Here is a 13,609-nt window from a genome sequence, read left to right on the forward strand (position 1 = left end):
GTGGTGCGCTGGTTAAGAACTTCATTATGAAGTGAAAGGTCGCGGGATCGAAACCTCTTAAATGCTGTTTTTTGTTTTCTCCTTTTGTGTTTATTCCCCAAATAATTCCCGGCTCTTTTTTTTTTTTGTCACACAACCATCGACGACGCTGCCGGCTGCCGCCAACCACCGTGAGTCCGTGACCTGCCACCGCCGCCCACCACACCCTTGTAAGTTATTCAATCATTTATATCCTCTATACTTTTAAGTTTTCAAACCCTAATTCCCTTTTCCCAATTTTGGTATTTAGGTTTCTAGTTTGAAATTGTTATGAATGTCTTGTATTTTGATTTTGATTTTGGGTTGTTTATTTGTAACTTTTTGTTGTGAATTTTGATTTTTGATTACTTTACTAATGTCTAATTACTAGTTGCAATTTCAATTAATTTAATTGTTTATTCATGAAACATTGAAACAAACTAAGCTAATTTAGAAACTCCAATTAGAATTCTAGATTTCTAGACTCTTACTAATCGATTTGTTTTTCAATTTAGATTAATGACGAAATACAGAAGGTTAGAATCTTTTTGGAATACACAAAGAAAGGCACATAAAGCTTCTTCATCGTCTTCTCCTCTGTTATCTTCTCAAAATAATGAACCGAATGAAAATGTTCAAGAACCTCCTTTGTCATCTTCTAACAATGAAGAACCTACTTTGCCGTCTCCTAACAATGAAGAACCTCCCTTATCATTTTCTCACAATGAAGAACCTTATTTGTCATCTCTTAACATTGACCAAGATTCTCAAGATGAGGAACTTGATGAAAATATTCAAGATGAGGAACTTAATGAAAATAATCAAGATGAGGAACTTGATGAAAATAATCAAGAAGAGTACAACTTACCGAATGATCCGGGAAAACGAGTGCCAATATTGTCTTACCCGGTCAATGAAAGAGATGATGTGAGAAGGAGATTTATTGAGAAGAAGCCTTGTAGACCAAGATTATCCAAAAATGAATTACCTCAAACGTTAATCGGTAAGAAGAAACGCCGTTTTAATGTTCTTTGGTATGATTTATATGATTGGCTTGAATATAGTGTCCAAAATGATGCCGCATTTTGTTTTTATTGTTACTTGTTCAAGGATGATACCAAATGTCCCGGGGGAGATGCTTTTGTGAAGAATGGATGGAATAATTGGGATAAACCGTTAAGGTTAAAGAAACATGTGGGTAGCGTTGGTAGTGCTCACAATCAAGCTAGAGAGAAATACACTTTCTTCATTAATCAAAAAACCTCAATAGTTCAAAAGATTGAGAAGGTGAGCATCCAAACAAAAAACCTTTATAAATCTCGATTGTTATATTCTCTTCAATGTTTAAGATATCTTCTAAAACAAGGATTAGCCTTTCGTGGACATAAAGAAAGTGAGAATTCAAGTAACCGGGGTAATTTTATTGAACTTTTAAAATGGCTTGCCGAAAAGAATGAAACCATTGCTAAAGTTGTTCTCTCCAAGTAGACCTGGCAAAACCCGATCCGACTCGACAAAACCGATCCGACTCACTCGATATCGAACCCGTCTGACACCCGAAAATACAAAACAATCATAACACCTGAAACCGACCCAGTCCAATCTGACATAACCCGATTCTTATTAACATCCGATAATCGATATAACCTGAACCTCACGACACCGAAGCCGATTAAACCCGACAAGGAAAAAACCCGACCTGGGTAAGACTCGACTATCCGATACAAACCTGAATAAGACTATGTCTATAAGATTATAACATTAAATTTATAAATTAAAAGTTTTTTTTACTTTTTTTTTTTTTTTAATTTGTTCTATGAATGTCGATGTCTAATATACGAGTCCACTTGAATCGTACAAGTGTTAACATTTAGTTTATTTAACTCCTAGATCTATAAGCTTGACTAAATTTATGTTTCTATTTTAATTGTGTGCATATATACACTTTTTTTTCGATATATGATAGATTAATGTAGTTTTTTTTTGACGATTTATCGAAACTTAATTGAGATTAGTTAGTTGAACCATTTATTTTCCTTTTCAAAAATTGCAAACTTTGCATAAATTTTCAAAGGAACATAAATGAAAAAGATATGACATACAAGTACAACCTATTATAAAACCCAAATTGGTAACTTCCTAATTACTAGTCTTCTAGACAACGTGTCTTTGTGGGCAAGCCACAATTCATAAGTCACAAACCCACATTGTACATAAACAGAAAATGGAGAATGGGGCCATGTGGGTGACTTCTTTTTTTGGTAATTTATGTGGGTGATTTAATTATGGAGAGTATTTTTGATTACTTCGTACGTTTTTAGTAAGAACATCGGGTGATTAGCAAACACACATATTTAAATAAGACGGATTTATACATATTTATTTTAAAACGAGTTCTTTTAATATTTACTTTATTTAATATTATTATACATTAAAGTTTATTTGACTAAGGTCTTATTCTTTTGGACCGAAACGAATCCGAGTTGAGCTAAATTTAACTGGACTTAATAGAGCAAAACTGAATTGAAATGAAATGATTGTAGCTGAACTAAATCAAATTGAGCTAGACTGAACTAAATGTAGTTGGACTGAATTGAACTTAATTGAGCTAAATTGAACTGAACTTAAAGAGCTAAATCGAGCTAAATTGAACTGGTTATAGCTGAACTGAACTTAATTGAGCTAAACTGGGTTAAATTGAATTGAACTTGATTGAGCTAAATTGAACTAAGTGTAGTTGGAGTGAATTGAACTGAACTGAACTTAATTGAGCTAAATCGAGCTAAATTGAACTAATTGTAGCTGAACTAAACTTAATTGAGTTAAAGTGAACTAATATAGTTCAACTGAATTGAATTGAACCTAATTGACCTAAATTAAACTAAATTTGATTAAGCTAAATTGAACTTAACTTAAGTTAAGTAAATTTAAATTTGCATTTAACTTAGATAAACATAATTTAGCTTGAACTTATTAACTTAAATTTAAACTTTACTTAAATTAAATTAAGTTAACAAACTTAACTAATTAAGCTTAAGTTAACTCAAACTAACTTAATTTATAAAATTTAACTTAAATAAACTTAACTAGCTTATAAGCTATATTTTGAGGTTCAGGTCAATTTGAGGTTGGTTAATTATAGTTAGGTTAATTCGAATTTGGGTGAATTTAAGTTCGGCTGATTTCACAATCGAGTGAAAAAGTATTTGTTTTTTTTAATTACCAATCTATCTTTGATTTTCATATTTTTGAGTTCAAATTTTATCGTAAGTCCTATGTCCAATGGTAACATAAAATTATTTAAATATGTTATTTATTGGTATTTCACATTCCATATTAAATAAATGAGTTACTTACTTTATAAATTCATAATCAATCGAGCAATGGTAATTAGTCTTAAATTAAAAATTTGAATACAATATCTTACATATTTTTTTTTAGTAAACTCTCCATATTCTATTGTATAATATTAAAGAATGACCTAGAAATGGACAAGTTGTGACCCGTTATAACCCGATAAAAATTAGTATTTAATTTTTTTTAACCCGATATGAACTGCTACATGAATTTTAGTCGAACTAACCCGATCCGTAACAACCGTCACTCGACCAAGTGTTCCATATTCTGACCCGATACCCGAGGTAAGTCATAACCCGAAATAATCCGACTGAACCCGATCCGACCCACAAATGTACACGACTCGAATCTATCCGACATCACGATAACCCGAACCTGAAATAACCCGACTCGAATCCGACTCGACCCACCCGATTGCCACCTCTATCTCCAAGGCGCCAAAGAACCACAAAGCAACTTCCCCAAAAATTCAAAAAGATCTCATCAAGTGTTGTTCAAAAGAAACTACTAAGTTGATTATTGAAGATCTTGATAATGATTTATTTGCTATTTTAGCCGATGAGTCAAGTGATGTATCTCATAAAGAGCAATTGGCCATTTGTTTGAGGCATGTTAATAAAAAGGGCAAGGTGTGTGAAAAATTTCTTGGTATTGTGAAGGTTGATGATACTACTAGTCTAACTCTTATGAAAGCAATTGAGACTTTACTTGGTGACCATAAATTGCTTGTGTCAAATATTCGTGGTCAAGGATATATGGCGGGGCTAGTAACATGAGAGGTGGAATTAATGGTCTTAAAAATTTGGTAATGAGAAATTCTCCTTCCGCTTATTATGTTCATTGTTTTGCACACCAACTTCAATTGACTCTTGTTGCGGTTGCAAAGGAGAATTGTGATTGTGCATCTTTTTTTCAACAACTTGGATTTGTACTTAATGTTATTGGGCAATCTTGCAAGAAGTTAGAAATGGTAAGAGAGACTCAAGCTAAAAAAGTGTTAGAAGCTTTGGGGTTGAATGAAATTGTAAGTGGGAAAGGATTGAATCAAGAACTTGGATTAAGTAGGCCGGGGGATACTCGTTGGGGTTCTCATCATAAATCAATCATGAATCTTATTGTTATGTATTCCTCGATGATTGACGTTCTTGTTAAAGTTTGTTTATGTATAAATTAAAGTCGGTGATGACCGAGATAATTATTTCATGAGGCATGTCTCGTCAGTCGTCCCACACTTCCACTCATTTTTAAAGAAGTTGGATGTGTTAAGGAACTGGTAGCTGGGTTAAATTGTTTCGTCTTTCAATTACTAATATGAAAATTTATTATTGGATTATTAAAATTTAAAAAATAAATTTCCTCTTTAGTGAGTTTCGTTAATATTCTTTTTGGAGACGTGGTCTGGTGCTAATATTCACTCCATTTTATTGATGGTAGGGTAGTAAGATTTGTACGGTCATACTGCTCCTCATCTTCAATAAATGGATGATGAAAAAGTTTATAAAAAAATGTTACAAAAATTCCGCTACCCCATATTTTAATTTCTGGGTTCGCCAACAGTTACAATCACCTTGTTATATGTGCTTTTACAAAGAAGTAAATGGCTGATGAAAAAGTTTGGTCAATTCTCATGAATAACCTCATATTTAATAATGGGATAAAACAACCAACACACCAAAACACACTTGGTTATGCAAGTACACAAATACTACTAACCTCCAGTTATATGATAAACATTTTTTTATTTTTTTATAATAATCATTGTACAATTACTATACAAGTATACGAACTTAAGTGTAATTTTTTGAGCTTTTCAATTTTTTTGTTTTTTTGTTTTTTGTGTTTATGAGTGTGAATTCAGAAACTTTACAGTGTAACTCAAATTCTTTAAAACAAAACTCAAAAATTTTGGTACAGAATTCGATTTTTACACCATATAACTTGTAATATAGTTTATTAATTGAAGCAAGTATCTTATCTTTATTAATTCAGAAGACAATACTCAATCCAGGGCGTGCCACGTCATTAATTCAGTTTTTTTTTTTGGAAATACATGTTATGGTGGGACCCGTTAGTGTGCAATGTATTTATTTCTTCATAATTTCGGCTATACAAACATGCGACAAATTCCGTCTTAGAAGAAATACTATGAAATAATTTTATACATTCCGAATAAATGAAATTAATGGCATATAAGCGGAATGAATTACAAATCGGAATAAATGAAACTAATTACAAATAAATGAATTACATAATTTTTAAAATAATAATAATAATAATAAAATTACATAATTACGAGAAGGAATTACATTTAGTTACGGGATTGAATTACATATAATGCGAATAAATTACATGCATAATTTTTAAAAACTAGATAGTACGATATATTTTTTTTAAAAAAATATCCTTTGTTATTTTCTCTTAAACCATTGCACGCGAACAAGTATTTGTAACAAGTTTAAACATTAATTATGTAGATCGCTGATTTAGACCAACTAGATAAGTAAAATAGAAATGCAAAATAATAATAATAATAATAATAATAATAATAATAATAATAATAATACATCCAAAAACATTAATACCAACCCAAATACATACCCGTGCAATTTTGCACGGGTTTAAAACTAGTTGTTGTAAAACGAAGTAACATCCCCACTAAACTAAAAGAATAAGAAAGCTATAATATTTTCCCGCCTAAATGAATATTTCATACTTGGGCTTCATTATATTCTATTTACAAGTGGGTCAAACTGCTTAATTCCATATAATTCTATTTCATTTACAAATTTATATACCTACAACTGGGCCAATATTGATTAATTACATTATTACATACAATAACTAACCTACTACAAGATAAGAGCATTCATATATTCTTTTTACTTCTAAAACAAAAAAATTGCCAATAATATATATTTTTCTCACACTTTAATTTAATATCTATTTCTACTCTATACAACGCGAGCATTTAAATTCTGGTTAACTTTTTAATTTTTTTGATTTAATATATACATAAGTATATCTGTTCCGGGTGTAAGTCCAGAGCAGATATTTGTTACCACTCGTAGCCCGTAGAATGATGTCCTTGCTTGAATCCTCCTTGCGGTCTCCTGAAACGATGAACAAACTGAGGGCTCGGCTTTGGCCGAGCGTACTCACTCCGACGCTCAAGTCATTAAACTTAGAGAGAAGTTGGTGTAACTTGTCTAAGAGTGTATTGTAGAGAGATAAGGAAGATATTACCAGATGAATAGTGGTTATTAGGTCAATTTGTGGATCCTTTCCTCAATGAAGGTTGAGGAGTATTTATAGGCATTCACCTTTTGTCACGTAGTGGCCAGGTGGCCAAGTGGCTATCAGGTGAAAAGACCGTTGTACCCTCGGCCGATGGACCTGTGGCAGGCTCGCCGAGGGTCTTGGATATGAGTACGCGGTTGTGCCCCGTGGCCGCGGTTGTCCGGCCGGGACCAGTGACAGCCGATGGCTCCTCATCGGCTAGACTGTTTAAGTCGTTGACTTTGCTGTGGATACCCTTGACCTTGCTCAATATGTTGACTTGGTCAGCGGTGCAGAATATGCCCCATCAATTTGCCCCCAGCGTAGTCTATGCCGTGGCGTGGGCTCCGATGTATGTTGAGCGTATATTCTGCGCAAGTATTATGTAAAAAATTTTCTGCGTCGGCCTCTTCTGATGCATCGGCTTGATCATTCGTAGGCCTACCATATCCCCCCTCCACATGGATGCGTAAAGGGTATCCGATGTGGGAAAGAATGTGATGCCGGCCGAGACCAGGGCTGAGAGTGCTTAGGTTATTTTTCGGTTGCCCCGGCCGGTGCTTCCTGGCTTGGTCGATCATGTGGCCGGCGGAGAGTAGGTGCCTAGGAATTTGGTGTGGTAGATGAACAGGCGAAGAGATGTGAATGGGCGTGTTGAATACGCTCGGTAACTGTAGCATTGATTGACATTCAACTGTTGCAACGATTGACATTCCGTGGTTGCATGTCTGACACGTGTCTGCTTGCTTATTGGTTGACGCTTCATGGGCTGTGCCCTGATTGGTCCCTCTTTGTGGGCTTTTCCCTATAAATAGGGCAGTTTATACCGTGATTTTGGCCATTACTTTCATTTCTTCAAATTTTCGAAAATTTTCTCCCAAAATCTTCATCTTTATAAACTTTGAAGGGCTTCCTTTTCTTTCAATCTTCGGTCTTCGATTCGGCGAGTGTATTTCTCCAAGGTAATCAAACAAATTTTCTTTTATTTTGTCAGTAATTGTTGCGAACATGTCTTCCGTTGATGCCGGGACCAGTACTTCTGCGCCGGGGGGTTCCCCGTCGCGTTTTGACGAGGAGGAGATACTAGATGCTATTCCGTTAAGGTCTGGGGGCCCTAGGTCTCCTCCTCCCGCAGTTGATCCGCCTCTCTCGGAGGAGTTAGAGGATGAGGATGATGCTGATATTGTTAATGATGATGATGAGGGGGCTTCCGTTGGCGGTGGGAGGACGACTATCCTGGATCACGGTGAGGCCTGCACGACTGGCCTCGACCGTACATTTACAAATAAGTTCGCAAGCAGCTCCGGTGAGGCTCTTTTCGGAGATCATTTCTTCTTCGGTGAGGGATATAAAATTGTTATCCCTAAGGAGGGTCAGGCGGTCTGCTGTCCTCCCCCGGGTCATATTGGCGTGCATATTAGGCATCTGGAGTATGGGCTCCGGTTTCCTTTGAATGAATACGTCATGGCCATCATCAAGGCTATGAACGTCGCCGTGGCCCAACTGCATCCGTTGGCCATGAGGACGATAGTCAGCTTTGTATGGATCTGTCTCTTTAGGGAGGAGGTCCCATCAGTTAACTTGTTTCGTCGCCTCCATAGTCTTCGGCCGTCAAAATCTGGCAAAGTAGGGTGGTACAGCGTACAGACGGAGCCGGGCTATGTCTCCGTGAACAAGCTTTCTTCTTGCAAGGACTGGCAGGGGCGATGGGTGTACGTCCGAGTACCGGAGGACTACCCATTGCCTCGGTCTTTTCAGAGCCCCGTTTGCTTACGGTGTGAGACCCGGGAAGAGTATGAGAGACACGTCTCTCGGGGTAGCAAGGTCAAGATGGACGCTTCGTTTGTCCCTCTTACCTCGGATGAGGAGCGGGCAATGCGGCTATTTGACGCTGAGGAGGGATGGCTGCCCCCGACTCAGATTATTCTTCAGGATGAGCTGCTATGCCGCGTCGGCCTCATACCGGCCCTCAGCTGGGGTGAGTGGGGTCGGTGTGAGGCCCACCTTTGCTTGTTATGCTCCTTTTTCAAAGCCTTGTTTTCCTTTCTTTACATAACCCTTGTTTGATTTCTTGCAGATCGGTTTGGGCGGGATCTGTCTGAGAAGGACTTGAAGAGGCTAGGTCTTGATAAAGACGGGAAGGTTGTTACCCGGCATCCTACGGCTGATTCGAAAGATCGCAGGCTATCCCCCAACGAAATCATGGAAAAGCAGACGAGGGGGTTAGATCGGGAGACGGCCCAGGCACGGGTTCTTGGAGGCGTGCCGAAGAGATCGAAGAAGGCAGCGTCCAAGTCGGCGGCGGTATCGACGCCAACTCCTTCTTCGACCCCGGTGGTCCAGGTTGATCATGTGGAGGTGATCAATATTGCGAGGAGGAGGTCACCATTTGCTAAGGTCCCTTCTCCGAAGAAGAGGAAAGATCCACCGCCGCTTCCACCGTTGTTCGGGGAGGAACCCGCCTCCACCACCCTCAAAATAAGAGGGTCCGAACGGTACGGATCTAACTTGTGGTTCGGATTTAGCCGGTTCGTTGGGCGTTCCTGATGACAGACTTTCCGATGTATCAATGCATGGTGACATGGATGCTCTGTGTAAATTTTTTGTAGATCCACCATCAGCAGCCGGCGTTCTGACTGAACGGCAATCACAGAAGCAGCCGGAGAAGGTCCCTGAAAGGGCGGGTGATAGAAATATCACCGTTGACTCCTCCGCTCAGCAAATTCCTTCCACCGAGCTCGTGGCGGATGGTGAGAAAATATACAGGAAGTTGGGGAAGTGGATCCGTTTAGCCGGCTCCCTTGTCACGGAGCAGGAAAAGGCGGCGGCCCAATCTGGGCCACTGATTGCGAAGCTGAAGCTTGATCTCTCTGCTGCGAGGGAGGAAGCCGGGAAGGCTAAGCGCGATCTCGTTGCTGTCGAGAAGCGTGTGGAGGAGGTTGAGAAGCTGCTGGGGGCCGAGAGGGCCAAAGTTGCTCAGGCTGATGGTGCCACGGCCAAGATGATGGACGAGCTGGAGAGGTATAAAGGTACCTACGACGCCGTGGTTGCCAAAAGGGACGAGTGGAAGGACCGGTTCGAGAAACAGGCGGAGGCGCTCAGGGACGCACAGGCTATCCTTGCCCAAAAGGAGAAGGATATTGACATGCTTCAAGATGACCTCCTCCCTAACATGTGCGTTAAATTCCGGGACCAGGCCGAGGAGGCGGCTAAGGAGGCAATCAGAAAGCTCGTGGAGGCAGGTTCTGTCCCCGATGGCTTCCCGTGGGATAAATATGACCAGCTCCTTGATGAGATGGCCGAGGGCGGGAAGCGTGGCCGCCGAGAAGGAGGAGGCGGCGAAGGCGGCTCAGATAGCGTTGGCCAAGGCGGCCTATGAGGCGAAGGAGGCCGAAAAGGAGGCTGAGAACGTCGGGCCTTCTTTTGAGCCGGCCACCGTAGATGTTGCTGCCTCTGATGGAGGGCAGCATCAGGCATAGGGATACGGGCGGTCGTCACCAGACTCACCCGGTGTCTCGGATAGCCTTAGCTGTTCGGGGGCCAACTATTGAGCCTTTCCTCCCTGCCATCTTTTGCCGCTTCAATTGATATGCTTGTAATCCTTTTGCTTTTCTTTTCCTTGTTTGTAAAAAAAAAAACTTTCTTGGTAGGTTGTGTTTAGGCTTGCCCCTATGGGGACGGCCGTCGTCTGTGTTCTTCTTTTAATTCCTTTAACAAAGTTTGTCCTTTTGTTTTCACCTTTGGTATGGCCGAGGCAATTTGAATGCATATCTCAGCTGCGTAATGTTTTTGATGTATCGGTCATTATGTTCCCGTGGCTCTCGGTTAACTTGCCCAGGTAACGGGGTTATGGCTCGATAGCAATTCTTCTAGCGTACCGGTCATTGTGTCCCCGTCGCTCTCGGCCAATTGCCAAGGTAACGGGGTTATGGCTCGGCAGCAATTCTTCTAGCGTACCGGTCATTGTGTCCCCGTCGCTCTCGGCCAATTGCCAAGGTAATGGGGTTCTGACTCAAGCAAAGCAATTCTTCTAGCGTCCGGTCATTGTGTCCCCGTCGCTCTCGGCCAATTGCCAAGGTAACGGGGTTATGGCTCGAAGCAATTCTTCTAGCGTCGGTCATTGTGTCCCCGTCGCTCTCGGCCAATTGCCAAGGTAACGGGGTTATGGCTCGGCAACAATTCTTCTAGCGTGCCGGTCATTGTGTCCCCGTCGCTCTCGGCCAATTGCCAAGGTAACGGGGTTATGGCTCGGCAAAGAATTCTTCTAGCGTACGGTCATTGTGTCCCCGTCGCTCTCGGCCAATTGCCAAGGTAACGGGGTTATGGGCTAAGAAGAATTCTTCTAGCGTCGGTCATTGTGTCCCCGTCGCTCTCGGCCAATTGCCAAGGTAACGGGGTTATGGCTCTAAGCAATTCTTCTAGCGTCCGGTCATTGTGTCCCCGTGGCTCTCGGCCAATTGCCAAGGTAACGGGGTTATGGCTCGACAGCAATTCTTCTAGCGTACCGGTCATTGTGTCCCCGTCGCTCTCGCCCAATTGCCAAGGTAACGGGGTTATGGCTCGGCGGCAATTCTTCTAGCGTGCCGGTCATTGTGTCCCCGTCGCTCTCGGCCAATTGCCAAGGTAACGGGGTTATGGCTCGGCAGCAATTCTTCTAGCGTACCGGTCATTGTGTCCCCGTCGCTCTCGGCCAATTGCCAAGGTAACGGGGTTATGGCTCGGCAGCAATTCTTCTAGCGTACCGGTCATTGTGTCCCCGTCGCTCTCGGCCAATTGCCAAGGTAACGGGGTTATGGCTCGGCAGCAATTCTTCTAGCGTACCGGTCATTGTGTCCCCGTCGCTCTCGGCCAATAGCCAAGGTAACGGGGTTATGGCTCGGCAGCAATTCTTCTAGCGTACCGGTCATTGTGTCCCCGTCGCTCTCGGCCAATTGCCAAGGTAACGGGGTTATGGCTCGGCAGCAATTCTTCTAGCGTACCGGTCATTGTGTCCCCGTCGCTCTCGGCCAATTGCCAAGGTAACGGGGTTATGGCTCGGCAGCAATTCTTCTAGCGTACCGGTCATTGTGTCCCCGTCGCTCTCGGCCAATTGCCAAGGTAACGGGGTTATGGCTCGGCAGCAATTCTTCTCTTTGGGTGGCAACTATGGAGGGGACTAGCACTTGGATGGAAAACTTGGTTGTTTCTTTATTTAAGATCACGCGTTGGGATGTCCACATTGGGTTTTGACACCTCCGCCGCTACACAAAGTACTTTCTCAAGTTGTCGGTGTTCCAATGGCTCATCAAAGGCACACCCTCCATGTCTGTCAGTCGGTATGTACCCGGCCTCATTTCTTCAACCACCTTGTAGGGACCCTCCCAGTTGGCTGTCAGTTTACCGTGAATGTTTCCTTTGTTGGTGGCGGCCGACTTTCTTAGGACTAGGTCTCCTACTTGTAAGTCCCTTTTGTGGACTCTTCGGTTGTAGGTTCTTCTCATACGGTTTTGGTATACTGCCAAGTTGAGGCGTGCTGTATCCCGGCTCTCTTCGACCAGATCTAGGGAGGCTTTAAGGCCTTCCTCATTTTCGACCGGGTTAAAGGTAGCCGTTCTGAACGTTGGCACCGTCGCTTCAATTGGTAGGACTGCTTCGGATCCGTAGACTAAGTGGAAAGGGGAGTACCCCGTTGCTTCTTTCTCCGTGGTTCGTAGGGACCATAGGACGCCGGGTAGTTCATCGGCCCACCTTCCTTTAAGGTCTTCCACTGTCTTCTTCAAACCGTTGAGGATTGTCTTATTGGCTGCCTCCGCCTGTCCGTTGCTTTGCGGGTGGCAGACGGAGGAGTATGCAAACTTGATGCCAAGCTCTTCTAACCAGTTCATTATCAGGTCACTCCAAAACTCTCGGCCGTGGTCAAATACCATGACTTGGGGCAATCCGAAACGGGTTATAACGTTCTCCCAGATTACCTTTCTGACGGCCGCTGTGGTCTTTGCCGGTACTGCTACAGCTTCAACCCATTTGGTGAAGTAATCAACGGCGACGATCAAGAACTTCCTTCCACCGGAGGCCGTTGGAAATGGCCCTAACATGTCCATCCCCCATTGTGCGAAAGGGAGGGGACTAAGCACCGGTTGCAGGTCTCGGGAAGGAGCGTGTATCACCGGGGCATGCATCTGGCAGTTTGTGCATTTCTTGGTCTTCGTTCTGGAGTCCTGAAGCATGGTGGGCCAGAAGTAGCCGGCTCGGAGAGCTTTGTGGGCTAGTGTTCTTGCCCCCATGTGGTGTCCGCATATGCCCTCGTGAATTTCTGTCAGTATTAGCTCTGCGTCGGTCGGACCGACGCATTTCAGGAGTGGTCTTATTACGGACCTTCTGTACAGTTCTCCTTCGAATACTAAGTATCTGGCGGCGATCCTTTTGAGTTTAGCCGAGAGATTGCGGTTATCCGGCAACTCACTTGTGAGTTTGTATTTCATTATCGGAGTCATCCACGTCGTCTCGGCTTCCACGTCTCCCACCATGCCGATGGTCTCAGCAATGCTTTTCGCATTCCTGATGTCTACCACAAGTTGGTGACGTTCTTGACGATTGAGGCAAGTTTTGAGAGAGCGTCGGCTCGGTTGTTTTCGGACTGGGACACATTGGATCTGGAAAGATTTCAATTTGGCTATGTCAGCTTTTACCCTTTCCAGGTATCTTACCATCCCGTCATCCCGAGCCTCAAACTCTCCTCTGATTTGGTTAGTAACCAAAAGTGAGTCCGTCTTCAACACAATGTGTTCTGCTCCGGCGGCTCTGGCCATCTCGACTCCGGTTATTACCGCTTCGTATTCGGACTCGTTGTTCGAGGCCGAGAAGGTAAATTTCAAGGCGTACTCAAACTCGTCCCCGTTCGGGCTGATGATAAGGATGCCGGCTCCCGAGCTGTTCGTCGTGGAGGAGCCGTCGGTGTAAACCTCCCATAAACCTGGGT

Source organism: Silene latifolia, chromosome 2 (genome assembly GCF_048544455.1).
Source record: "Silene latifolia isolate original U9 population chromosome 2, ASM4854445v1, whole genome shotgun sequence".
Taxonomy (NCBI): Eukaryota; Viridiplantae; Streptophyta; class Magnoliopsida; order Caryophyllales; family Caryophyllaceae; genus Silene; species Silene latifolia.